Raw genomic sequence first — 12,457 nt, 5'->3', positions numbered from 1 at the left:
ACCCATCTGCGTCTGTCTGTCATTCTGTCTTTCCGTCTGTCCGTCATTCCGTCTGTCCATCATATCCTTTGAGCTCCGTTTCATAGGAAGCAATAATTCTTTCATCAACAGTAACAAATGTACCACAGCAATGGTGGGGTCACTAATAGAACTGGATAAGGGATATAGGATGCTTTGGGTTTTTCTTTTTTTTCCTTTGGAGTAAGAAAAATGTTCTAAAATTGTTTGTGGTGATGAATGCACAATTATGTGATGATAACATGAGCCAGGGATTATATACTTTGGATGGATTGTATGGTATATGAACATATCTCAATAAAATTGCATTTAAAAAAGTAACCAAAAACGAAGATAGAAAAATTAGCAGAAAAAAAAATTTTACAAAGCAGAAAGCAAAAAACCCCACAATTAAAACCAATAACTTGCCCTCTGAAAAGACTGATCAAGTTTAAAAACTTTAAAACTCTAATGGTGAAAAGAGAGCAAAAATATATTTTAGCAATGAGAAAGGAGAACTAATTGGATACAGAACAAATAAATTATTTTATAACATGTATGCTAATAATATGCTTTTGTAAGAAAATGTCATAAAAATTGACTCAAGAAATGATAGCAAAGTAGAATAGGTCAATAACCACAACAATTTTTAAAAGTAAAAAAATCTAAATAATACATGACAGAGCCAGCTGGAGAGTGGCTACTTTCCATTCCATGACCAGCTCATCCCTGAAGGGTCAGTCCAACTCACAGAGGTTACAGTCACTCTGGCACTGGAGGCTGCCCTTAATAAAGGTATAGCTCTTGTGGTCACTCAGACCTCACATATGACAATTAAAAGTCTCGCATGACACAGATCATACCAAGAAAGCTCATTTTACAGCCATACATGACCAACTTTTAAAACAAGCTCAGATATTACTCCTTGCTCTTGGTTCAACAGGTCCAAAAGACCTCTCTGATCATTGTGGCCTCTGGGCCCTTAAAATTTGGACCAAAGGCTATGGCATCCTGATGTCACTAGCCCTAGCCCAAATATAAGCCTCCTAATGTGATCTCTGCACCCTGTACTGTCATTGGTATCACAGTCAACGGGTTAACACCACTACTCACTGGCAAACTGATTTTATTGCGAAAGGAAAAACACAACCTACAGAATAGGAGAAAATATTTACAAATGATTTATCTGATGCGGGCTCAATATAGAGAAATTATTAAGAACTCCTATAATTCAACAACAAAAAGACAACCCAATTAAAAAATGGGCATAAAATTTGAACATTTTGAACTTCTCCAAAAAAGATACATAAACGGCCAATAAGCACATGAAAAGGTTCTCGGCATCATTACAGTCATTAGGGAAATGCAAATCAAATACCTCAAAGAACTTCCTCATCACACCCACTAGGATGGCTATTATTTTAAAAAAATTGCATGCTGGCAATGATGTGGAGACATTAGAACTCTTGTGGTTGGTGGTGCGAATGTAAGATGGTACAGCACTGTGGTTTGGTTGTTTCTCAGAAAGTTACTTGGCAATTCAACTCCTAGGTGTATACCTGAACAACTTGAAAAAGGGACTCAAAACAGTTTTACAACAATCATTTTAACAACACTGTTCACAACAGCCAAAGCACAGAAATAATACAAGTGTCTATAAACAGATGAATGGATAAACAAATATGATACATATACACAATGGAATACTGTTCAGCTATACAAAGGAATGAAGTTCTGATGCATGCTACAACATAGATGGAACATGAAGATATTATATTGATTGAAATAAGCTAGACACTAAAAGAAAAATAATGATATGATTCCACTTATATGAAATATATAGAATAGGCATATTCAGACACAGAAAGTAGATTAGAGGTTACCAGGAGCAAACAGGAGAGGGCAATGGGAAGTTATTGCTCAGTGGCAAAGAGTTTCTGTTTGAGGCAATGAAAAAGTTTTGGAAATGGATGGTGGTGATGACAGCACAACACTGTGAATGTAATTAATGATGCTAAATTGTACACTTAAACGTGGTTAAAATGGCAAGTTTTATGTTACATTTCCTTTAACCTAATAAAAAAATTTTAATTCAACAATAACGGGTGCATGGGTAGTTCAATGGTGCAGTGTTTGCCTGCTATGCAGGGAACGCGGGTTTGATTCCTGGCCCATGTACCCCTCAATATATATTTTAAAAATACACAAATAAATTCAACAGCCATTCTCTTTCCCTTTCTAATCATAAAAGAGGACGATTCCCATCTATGAGTATGCGATAACCAAACAGAATCCCCCACTCACTTAATGACACCTTCTCTTTATGTTATTGATACAATCTACGCTGGATTGGAAAAAAACAAGGTCAAGGCCAGGTAATGGAATTAGACTCACTGAAAATTGAATAGTCCTTGCCCTGCAAACAGACTTTTCTGTATGGCACAAGAGAATTCTGTCAAAGTCCTTCCCCAATATGATGGTTTTAGACACTGACTAACTGGAGGTACCACTTTGCAGGAAATAGATCTTTTGCTGCTTCCCCATTCCCAAACTTACAAATATAAAGTTGCTCCAAAGAAGAAAGGAAGATCTTAAAATGGTTCCCAGCACTAACATTCTTAAATAGGATTTGAGGTCTGATTCACTCCTCCACTCTATTAATGAGATATTGAATGAGAGGCCACTAGGACACTGTGATGGCAATACCTGTAAATCTCATAGTAATAAATCTCTCTTTCAGCATGCTGAAGCCCAAAAATAATATTGTGTAGTGTTCTGGCTCTGCCTCACCTGGATATGCCTCCTTTGGCTCAGGGTCCAATTCTGGAATTCTACTACAGCTCAAGAATTCCTCAGACTTCTTTCAACACAACCTGTGACCCGACTTGTTTGGGGCATGCAATCAATCCACAGCTCCCCAAAAAGAAATTACACTGTAATTCCTACAGGCAAAGAGGTACTGATCTTCAGCCACTTTCTGTAATAATTTTGCAAATATAGAACTTTGCCTGAAGGGCCTGAGGTAGTCCACAACTCCTATTAGCTGAGCAGACTAAGGTATCCTAGAGGATGACTTCATTGCAACAGATGATTTCAGCACTACTGATAGTTTCAGCCTTTATTTTGACACCCCAACATGAAACTGCCCCAATAACTGCCTCAACCACATCAGCTTTGATTTCCCCTCATCCTACAGCCCATGTCTCACTCTCCACTATTCTTGGTGCTACCCACAATTACTAATTTCTTCAACCTGATGGACAATACCTATTCTAACTAACAGAGAATTTCATAAACTGGGTCAGCTACCAGATGCCCCAGCCTAGGTAACCATTTATGCAACTAATTCTTGCCCTGCTGGAATTCTTCAATATTCATATTGAATACTCATCATACTCTCTGGTCAAGCAGTCGACAATAACCATGATAGCATTAGTATCTGCTAGGCCAGGGACAGATAATAAACAGGCTTGCATAAATGGAAATGGCAGGGGTACGTGTGTGTGCGTATATAGGAGAGGTAAGACAGGAAGCAGTGAAGTTAAAGCAGATATAGGTGGGTATAAAGGTGGGGCTGAAGAGTCAGGGAGTTGGATTTGGGAGCAGAATTTTAATTTTTGTGGAATTGTGGTGGCAGGACATCTCCATACACACACATCACCCTCAAGTGCTTCCTCATTCACTTCACCTTTATAAATTCAATGGCCATCTACCTCTCCACAAATCAATATTATATACAATCACGTTTCTCCATTGAGACTATTTTATCTCACATCTCTGCAATTATATAATTTTTTAATTAAAAAATATAACAAACAAATGCAAACATTCTTAAATTATGATCATTCCGTTCTACATATATAATCAGTAATTCACAACAGTTGCATATTCATCATCATGATCATTTCTTAGGACATTTGCATCAATTCAGAAAAAGAAATAAAAGACAACAGAAAAACTCAACTTCCCCAAGTTGAATTCTTGATATTCTCACAAGCAGTGTGGGCAACCAGAGCTATAGGCTGAGCCCCCATTCTTGGGGTTTGTTCATATGACACAACCAGACAAAGGATAGGTCAAGCCTACTTAAAATTAGGTCTAAGAGTCACCCCCAGGAGAGCCTCTTTTGTTGCTCAGATGTGGCCTCTCTCTCCAGCCAACACAGCAAGCAAACTCACCACCCTTCCCCTGTCTACGTGGGACATGACTCCCAGGGGTGTGGACCTTCCTGGCAATGTGGGACAGAAATCCCAAAATGAGCTGAGATTCAGCATCAAGGGATTGAGAAAAACTCTAGAATGAGCTGAGACCCAGCATCAAGGGACTGAGAAAACCTTCTCGACCAAAAGGGGGAAAAGTGAAACGAGACAAAGTGTCAATGGCGAGAGATTCCAAACAGAGTCGAGAGGTTATCCTGGAGGTTATTCTTATGCATTAAGTAGATATCACCTTGTTAACCAAGATGTAATGGACAGGCTGGAGGGAACTGCCTGAAAATGTAGAGCTGTGTTCCAGTAGCCATGTTTCTTGATGATGATTGTATAATGATATAGCTTTCACAATGTGTGTGATTGTGAAAACTTGTATCTGATGCTCCGTTTATCTACCTTGTCAACAGACGAGTAGAACATATGGAATAAAAATAAATAATAGGGGGAACAAATGTTAAAATAAATTTAGTTTGAAATGCTAGTGATAAATGAAAGAGGGGGTAAGGGGTATGGTATGTATAATCTTTTTTTTCTGTTATCGTTTTCTTTCTTTTTCTGCTGTCTTTTTATTTCTTTTTCTGAACTGATGCAAATGTTCTAAGAAATGATGAATATGCAACTATGTGATGATATTGAAAATTACTGATTATATATGTAGAATGGAATGATATTTTAATGTTTTCGTTTGTTCTTAATTTTTTTAATTAATAAATAAATAAATTTAAAAAGAAAAAAAAGACAACAGAAAAAAATTCATATATACCATACCCCTTACCCCCCCTTTTATTAATCACTACCATTTCAATCTAAATTTATTTTAACATTTGTTCCCCTTATTATTTATTTTTATTCCATATGTTTTACTCATCTGTTGATAAGATAGATAAAAGGCGCACAAGACACAGGTTTTCACAATCACACAGTCACGTTGTGAAAGCTATATCATTATACAATCATCTTCAAGAAACATGGCTACTGGAACACAGCTCTAAATTTTTAGGAAGTTCCCTCCAGCCTCTCCATTACATCTTGACTAACAAGGTGATATCGATTTAATGCGTAAGAATAACTGCCAGGATAACCTCTCGACTCTGTTTGGAATCTCTCAGCTATTGACACTTTATTTTGTCTCATTTTGCTCTTCCCCCTTTTGGTCAAGAAGGTTTTCTCAATCCCTTGATGCTGAGTCTCAACTCCTCATTCTAGGATTTCTGTCCCATACTGCCAGGAAGTTCCACACCTCTGGGAGTCATGTCCCACATGGACAGGGGGAGGGCAGTGAGTTTGCTTGTTGTGTTGGCTGGAGAGAGAGGTCACATCTGAGCAATAAAAGAGGTTCTCTTGAGGGTGACTCATAGGGCTAATTTTAAGTAGGCTTGACCTATCCTTTGTGGGGTTAAGTTTCATATGAACAAACCCCCAGATTGGGGGCTCAGCCTATTGCTTTGGTTGTCCCCACTGCTTGTGAGAAAGTCAAGATTCAACTTGGGGAAACTGAATTTTCCCCCTTTCCAACCATGCCCCGGAGGGGACTTTGCAAATAGTTTTTTATTCACTGTTCAAATCACTCTGGGATTCATTGGGGCATCACTCTGGACAAACCAACAAAATCTCATGCCCTACTTAAGGTTCCGTGTACTTATGGTGTTCAATTAAGCTGTCTACATAAGTTATATTAGGAAATGCACTAGTCAAATATATATTTTGTACCAAATATTTCTCACTTTAATCTCATGCAAAAGTTGAAGTTAATTAATTGATTTTCTTATGTTGCACCATCCTTGCATACCTGGGGTGAATCCTACTAGGTCATGGTGTATAATTATTTTAATGTGCTGCTGGATTCGATTTGCTAGAATTTTGTTGAGGATTTTTGTATCTATATTCATTAGAGAGACTGGTCTGTAGTTTTCTTTTTTTGTAATATCTTTGTCTGACTTTGGTATGAGGGTGATAATGGCTTGGTAGAATGAGGTAGGTAGCTTTCCCTCCTCTTCAGTTTTTTTGAAGGGTTTGAGGCAGAAGATAGGATTAGTAACTGGAGGACGTTATACAGAGAATCTAGGGTTTAACAAATGAGTATGACTGCTGAATCATTATATTGACACTTTAGTCTCCAGTGTCTTGGAGGAGCCAGAAGGAAAATTGTAGAATTGTAATCCATATCAAACCGTGAAATTCGTTCTCTAACTAATCGTTGCGGTATACTTTGAAATTTATTGCTTTTTTGTAGATACGTCATTTTTCACAATAAAAAACTTTAAAAATAAATAAATGCATTAACAAATCTCAAAAAAAAAAACCACCACTATAAACCGCAGCAAAACCAGCATACAATTGAAGTGAAGTCTCTGGACATTGGAAAGAATATTTAACTAGGCTTTGAAAGTAGTAAAATAACCACCAAGGACCATACGAAACTAAAAGCCTAAAGTAAAAAAACAGAAATTGCAAAGTAAAATGAGTAACTTGCTGAGCCTTGGGTCCTGTTTCAGCTATTACCTACTCTCCAACATGACTGTTTTGATGAAATAAAGTGCAAACAGTTAGAAAACTATAAAATGTTATGAAATACATGTTAACATGAGAAAACAGAACACTTGTTCAGAATGTGTGACAGAATGTGTGATGTAACATACAGTCAGAGAAAGCTAACCTCCAAAGGTAGCACTTAAGCTACCTCTAAAACTCTCTTCTTCATGAATATAATAATTCAGTCAGCGTGAAAGACAGTATATCTACATGTCTACAAACCAGGACGGGGTTCATGGCCAGAGGAGATGCTAGTGCTATGGCTGGAACTCAATAACCTTAATTTAACATCCAGTCAGTGCTCCATAGAGTTGGGTGAGCTTTCCATAGTGACTTCTGCAACTAAGGTACAAGTGATCTTAAATAAACCAGTTAGTAGAAAAGGTACCAACAAAGATTAAAATAATTTTAATTGAGTACAAGATGCAAAATCATTTCTTACAATTTAGAAAAAATAGTAAAGCTCCACTAGTGATAAATCACTGCTTACATTTTGAAATACTTTCCTCCAAACCTTTAACAAAATACACAAACATACTGGCATGTGTCCATTTACATCTGAGAAGCATAAACTCAGTTTTTAAACCTGCTTTTCCTTGAATCTATACTTTCCTCTAAGTGTGTATCACCATCACCTGGATTGGTTGTTAAACGTGCAGATTTCCTGAGCTCTGCCTGCAAACTTAATGAATTGCATGTGGGGTCTGAATCTTTAGGAAACACTTTAATTCATTCTCACACCCACTGATCTATAAGGAATAGTGGATCTTTAATAGACTTCTATAACATGCCATTTAGTAGACATAACATTTTACTCAGTATTCTGGGATTTCACCCATTACCTCAAATGCCATAATGCCTACAATATATTAAAAATATAAAAAGGATAAAGGGGATTTAGGGATAGCAACACACAAAGGTAACTGTGGTCAAAAACAAATATTAATGAAAAAAAGAGATAAAAATAAAAATAATGAAATATTAAGACAAAAATGGAGAAACAGTAAACTATGGATATATAGTATTGAGAATTAAAGCACTATATGATATATTATTTTATGATACAGCATGATAAAAGATACACATAATAACACTGTGGGTCACTAAGAAAAGATTAATTTAAATTCTAAGGAAGCTGTTTTGGGGAAGATTTTTTTTCTGATACTAGTATCATCAATAATACATTGACTTGAGGAGGAGGTGGGAGGGGTTATAAAAAGTCACACACAACATAGATCAAGGGCATCTGGTCCCGTATCTTTCTGATGTTATGATGTCAGAGTCTACATTCTTTTTATCTTTCCCACGCACTTATTAAATACCTATGATGTATTAAATACTCTTTGAGATACAGCAGTGAACAAATATCCTGATCTCATGGCACATACATTTTAGTGGATATAAGAAGATAATGAAGCAATAAATAAGAAAACATAAATTAAAATGATGAAAAAAAAACAGGGTAACATCATAGGATAACTGTAGGGCTCTACTGAAGCTCTACCAGCTGTTTCACCTCCCAAACACCTGTAACTTCCTTTTCTAATTATCCTTGTGAAAAACACTTACAAGTCATTTATGTAGTTAACAATTTTGGGGGTTGCTGAAAATACATACTCAGGTCAGTTGTGTACTTCTGAATTTATGAGGAAAAATAAAAATTGGGGTATGATGACATAAAAATCTCAACCAAAAATATCCTGACTTAAGAACTGTTAATTACAATCTATATCAGTTTCCATTTCTCTTCCTTTTCGTCTAGTACTGGGCCTCTGGATCGTTGGTTTAATCAAAAATGGACATTCTTTTTGGCACTGATCTACTTTATCCTACAATCAAGAGAAAGGTATTAAAAAAAATCCTGCGTATATTCCAGGAATAAAAACCAATTATAATGGAAAAATGTTACAGGCGGATTACAGAATTGGTTTCTAGAAACAGAAGAGGGCTAAGATGGCTCTTAATGGTTCTTAGGATAGTTCCTAGGATCCCACTGGGTATAAAGTCTATGCCAAGTACTCCTTGTATAATAATACCTCAAGTCGACTAGCCAAAAACTAAGGGACAAATACTGTATGGTCTCATTGATATGAACTGACATTAGTGAATAAACTTGGAATATTTTGTTCGTAACAGAGACCATCAGGAGATAGAAATAGGGTAAGATATTGCGTAATTGGAGCTGAAGGGATACAGACTGTGCAACAGGACTGGATACAAAAACTCAGAAATGGACAGCACAATACTACCTAACTGTAATATAATTATGTTAAAACACTGAATGAAGCTGCATGTGAGAATGATAGAGGGAGGAGGGCTGGGGACATACTGAAATCAGAAAGAAAGATAGATGTTAAAAGATTGAGACGGTATAATCTAGGAATGCCTAGAGTGTATAATAATAGCGAAATGTACAAGGTACAATTTTAAAAATGTTTTTGCATGAGGAAGAACAAAGGAATGTCATTATTGCAGGGTACTGAAAATAGATGGTAAATAATATTTTAAAATGTCACCTTCTGTGTGAGACTAAAGCAAAAAATGTTTATTTGTTACAAAATTTATATTTTGACTAGTGCATTTCCTAATATAACTTATGTAGATAGTTTGATTGAAAGCCATAAGTACTTGGGATCTCAGGTAGGACATGAGATTTTGCTGGTTTGTCCAGAGTGATGCCCCGATGAATCCCAGAGTGATTCGATCAGTGAGTGGAAAAGTATCTGCAAAGCCCACTTCGGGGAATGGTGAGAATGGGGAGAAATTCAACTTCCCCAAGTTGAATTCTTGATATTCTCACAAGCAGTGGGGACAACCAAAGCTATAGGCAGAGCCCCCAGTCTTGGGGTTTGTTCATATGAAACTTAACCCCGCATAGGACAGGTCAAGCCTACTTAAAATTTAGGCCTAAGAGTCACCCTCAAGAGAGCCTCTTTTGTTGCTCAGATATGGCCCCTCTCTCCAGCCAACACAATGAGCAGTCTCACCATCCTACCCCTCTCTACGTGGGATATGACTCCCAGGGGTGTGGAGCTTCCTGGCAACATGGGACAGAGATCTTGGAATGAACAGAGACTCAGCATCAAGGGATTGAGAAAAACCCTAGAATGAGCTGAGACCCAGCATCACGGGATTGAGAAAACCTTCTCGACCAAAAGGGGGAAGAGTGAAATGAGACACAGTGTCAATGGCTGAGAGATTCCAAACAGAGTCGAGAGGTTATCCTTGAGGTTCTTCTTCGCATTAAGTAGATATCATCTTGTTATCCAAGATGTAATGGAGAGGCTGGAGGGAACTGCCTGAAAATGTAGAGCTGTGTTCCAGTAGCCATGTTTCTTGAGGATGATTGAATATGATACAGCTGTCACAATGTGACTGTGTGATTGTGAAAACCTTGTGTCTGATACTCCTTTTATCTACCTTGTCAACAAAGGAGTAGAACATATGGAATAAAAATAAATAATAGGGGGAACAAATGCTAAAATAAATTTAGTTTGAAATGCTAGTGATCAATGAAAGCAAGGGGTAAGGGGTATGGTAGGTATAATCTTTTTTTTTTCTTTACTGTGTTCGTTTTATTTCTTTTTCTATTGTCTTTTTATTTCTTTTTCTGAATTAATGCAAATGTTCTAAGAAATGATGAATATGCAACTAAGTGATGATATTGTGAATTACTGATTATGTATGTTGTTTTGTTTCTTAAATTAATAAATAAATTTTAAAAATAATAATACCTCAAGTCTATAAATGAAGATAGAAAGTCCACTATGGGATTAAAAAGCTGCCATGTCCAGGTCGGTGATGAGGTCAACCACTCTGACAGCTCTGGTGACAAATATTATCTGGTTCTGTTCATTGCCAAGAAACATTATGACCTATCAGGGAGATAAAGAGACAAAAACAATCAGTTGAAATGACACAAAGCTGTAAAATAATATACTCTTGAAAACATGCAGTCTGAGTGAGTCTAGCCAAAAACTAAAGGACAAATACTATATGGTCTCACTGATGTGAACTGACATTCGAGAATAAACTTGGAATATGTCATTGGTAACAGAGTCCAGCAGGAGCTAGAAACAGGGTAAGATAATGGGTGATTGGAGCTGAAGGGATACAGACTGTGCAACAGGACTAGATACAAAACTCAAAAATGGACAGCACAATAATACCTAACTGTAAAGTAATCATGTTAAAACACTGAATGAAGCTGCATCTGAGCTATAGGTTTTTTTTTTGTCTGTCTATTTGTTTGTCTTTTTTTTCCTTTTTTTTGTACTACTATTATTATTTTTATTTTTTTCTCTATATTAACATTCTATATCTTTTTCTGTTGTTTTGCTAGTTCTTCTTCTAAATCGCTGCAAATGTACTAAGAAATGATGATCATGCATCTATGTGATGATATTAAGAATTACTGATTGCATATGTAGAATGGAATGATTTCTAAATGTTGGTTTAATTTCTTTTTTTTCTTTAATTAATAAAAAAAAAAAAGAAAACATGCAGTCTGGGGCATTACCGAGGCAGGAGGGTATAGGGGAAAGGACACGTGTTTAATTTTTGGCACTTGCCAAATGCTAGCTCCGGGACTTCTGGGACTCAACCTCCTCTAAGGTAAAAGTAACACCATTTACTTTTCAGGATTTAATCAAATATTTAGGGAGAAAAAAGTTGGTGCCCAGTGCCCAGCATATGATAAAGGTTACCATCATTATAGCCCAATTTACAAAGTATCTTTAAGTATATTTTCCCCAGGGCCATGCCTAAGGTTATAAAGTGAGGCAACGTTTTCACTAGTACCCAGGCCTTTTGACTACCACACCATGCTGGACTATGATCAATTCTTAACAATGGTGGTAGCTGTCTGTAAAAGTTGTCAATAAGATAACTAGAAGGCCAACCTAGAAAAATTAAGTATAACTTCTACCAGATAAGCTTTCTTACGCTTATGCTTATCTCAGAAGACAGAATTACTGAATCTCATAAGCTCAATCAAATATGGTGATAAGCTCTAAGTACTCATCAATCTCACAGAACCCCCTATTAATAGTACTGATAGTACTGATAGTCTTGGGCAAGGATATCTGGGGGATGGAAGTAGGAAAAGAGAATGAAGAGTTCATTTTTCATAACAACACTACCTGAAAAAATTCTACTATGCCTTGAACAAAGCAATCCATTTTAGCCTCTTCCTATGCTTTTGTTTTCAATGTAAACAGAAAGGCTGTAAAGAACAGAATTTATGGACTATTGGAGACTAAGCCATCAACTTGTGTAACAACAGGGTAAAACATGAGAATGCATATAATCCAATTTCAATGAATCTCACACGGAGGAACTACTGGACATAGTTCCCTGATATGTACGCTAATGGGATTTGAGCATATTCACTTAGTTTTCAACAAATATTTCCTGAACAACCACTAACATGCCAAATGTTATGCTAGATATGAATACAAATACAAGAATAAGAATTTCACTTCAAGGAGTTCAGTTTAAAAGAGGAGACAAATTCTAACATAAAGAAGGCTGGTATTCATATCAGCAGTTACCATTTTATACTTTCTATGTGCCTGGTATGTGCTAGATGTTTTGCAGGTTTTCATTTAAGCCTCAGATCAGCCTGTAAAATAAGTTATTATCCCAATAGAAAGCAAACAAATGCACAGAATATATCTAGAAATGATAGTAAGGGAATGGTAACATATTTCAGATTG

Source organism: Tamandua tetradactyla, chromosome X, assembly GCF_023851605.1.
Source record: "Tamandua tetradactyla isolate mTamTet1 chromosome X, mTamTet1.pri, whole genome shotgun sequence".
Taxonomy (NCBI): Eukaryota; Metazoa; Chordata; class Mammalia; order Pilosa; family Myrmecophagidae; genus Tamandua; species Tamandua tetradactyla.
The sequence above is the reverse complement of the archived record's forward strand: the minus strand, read 5'-3'. Positions refer to the sequence as shown.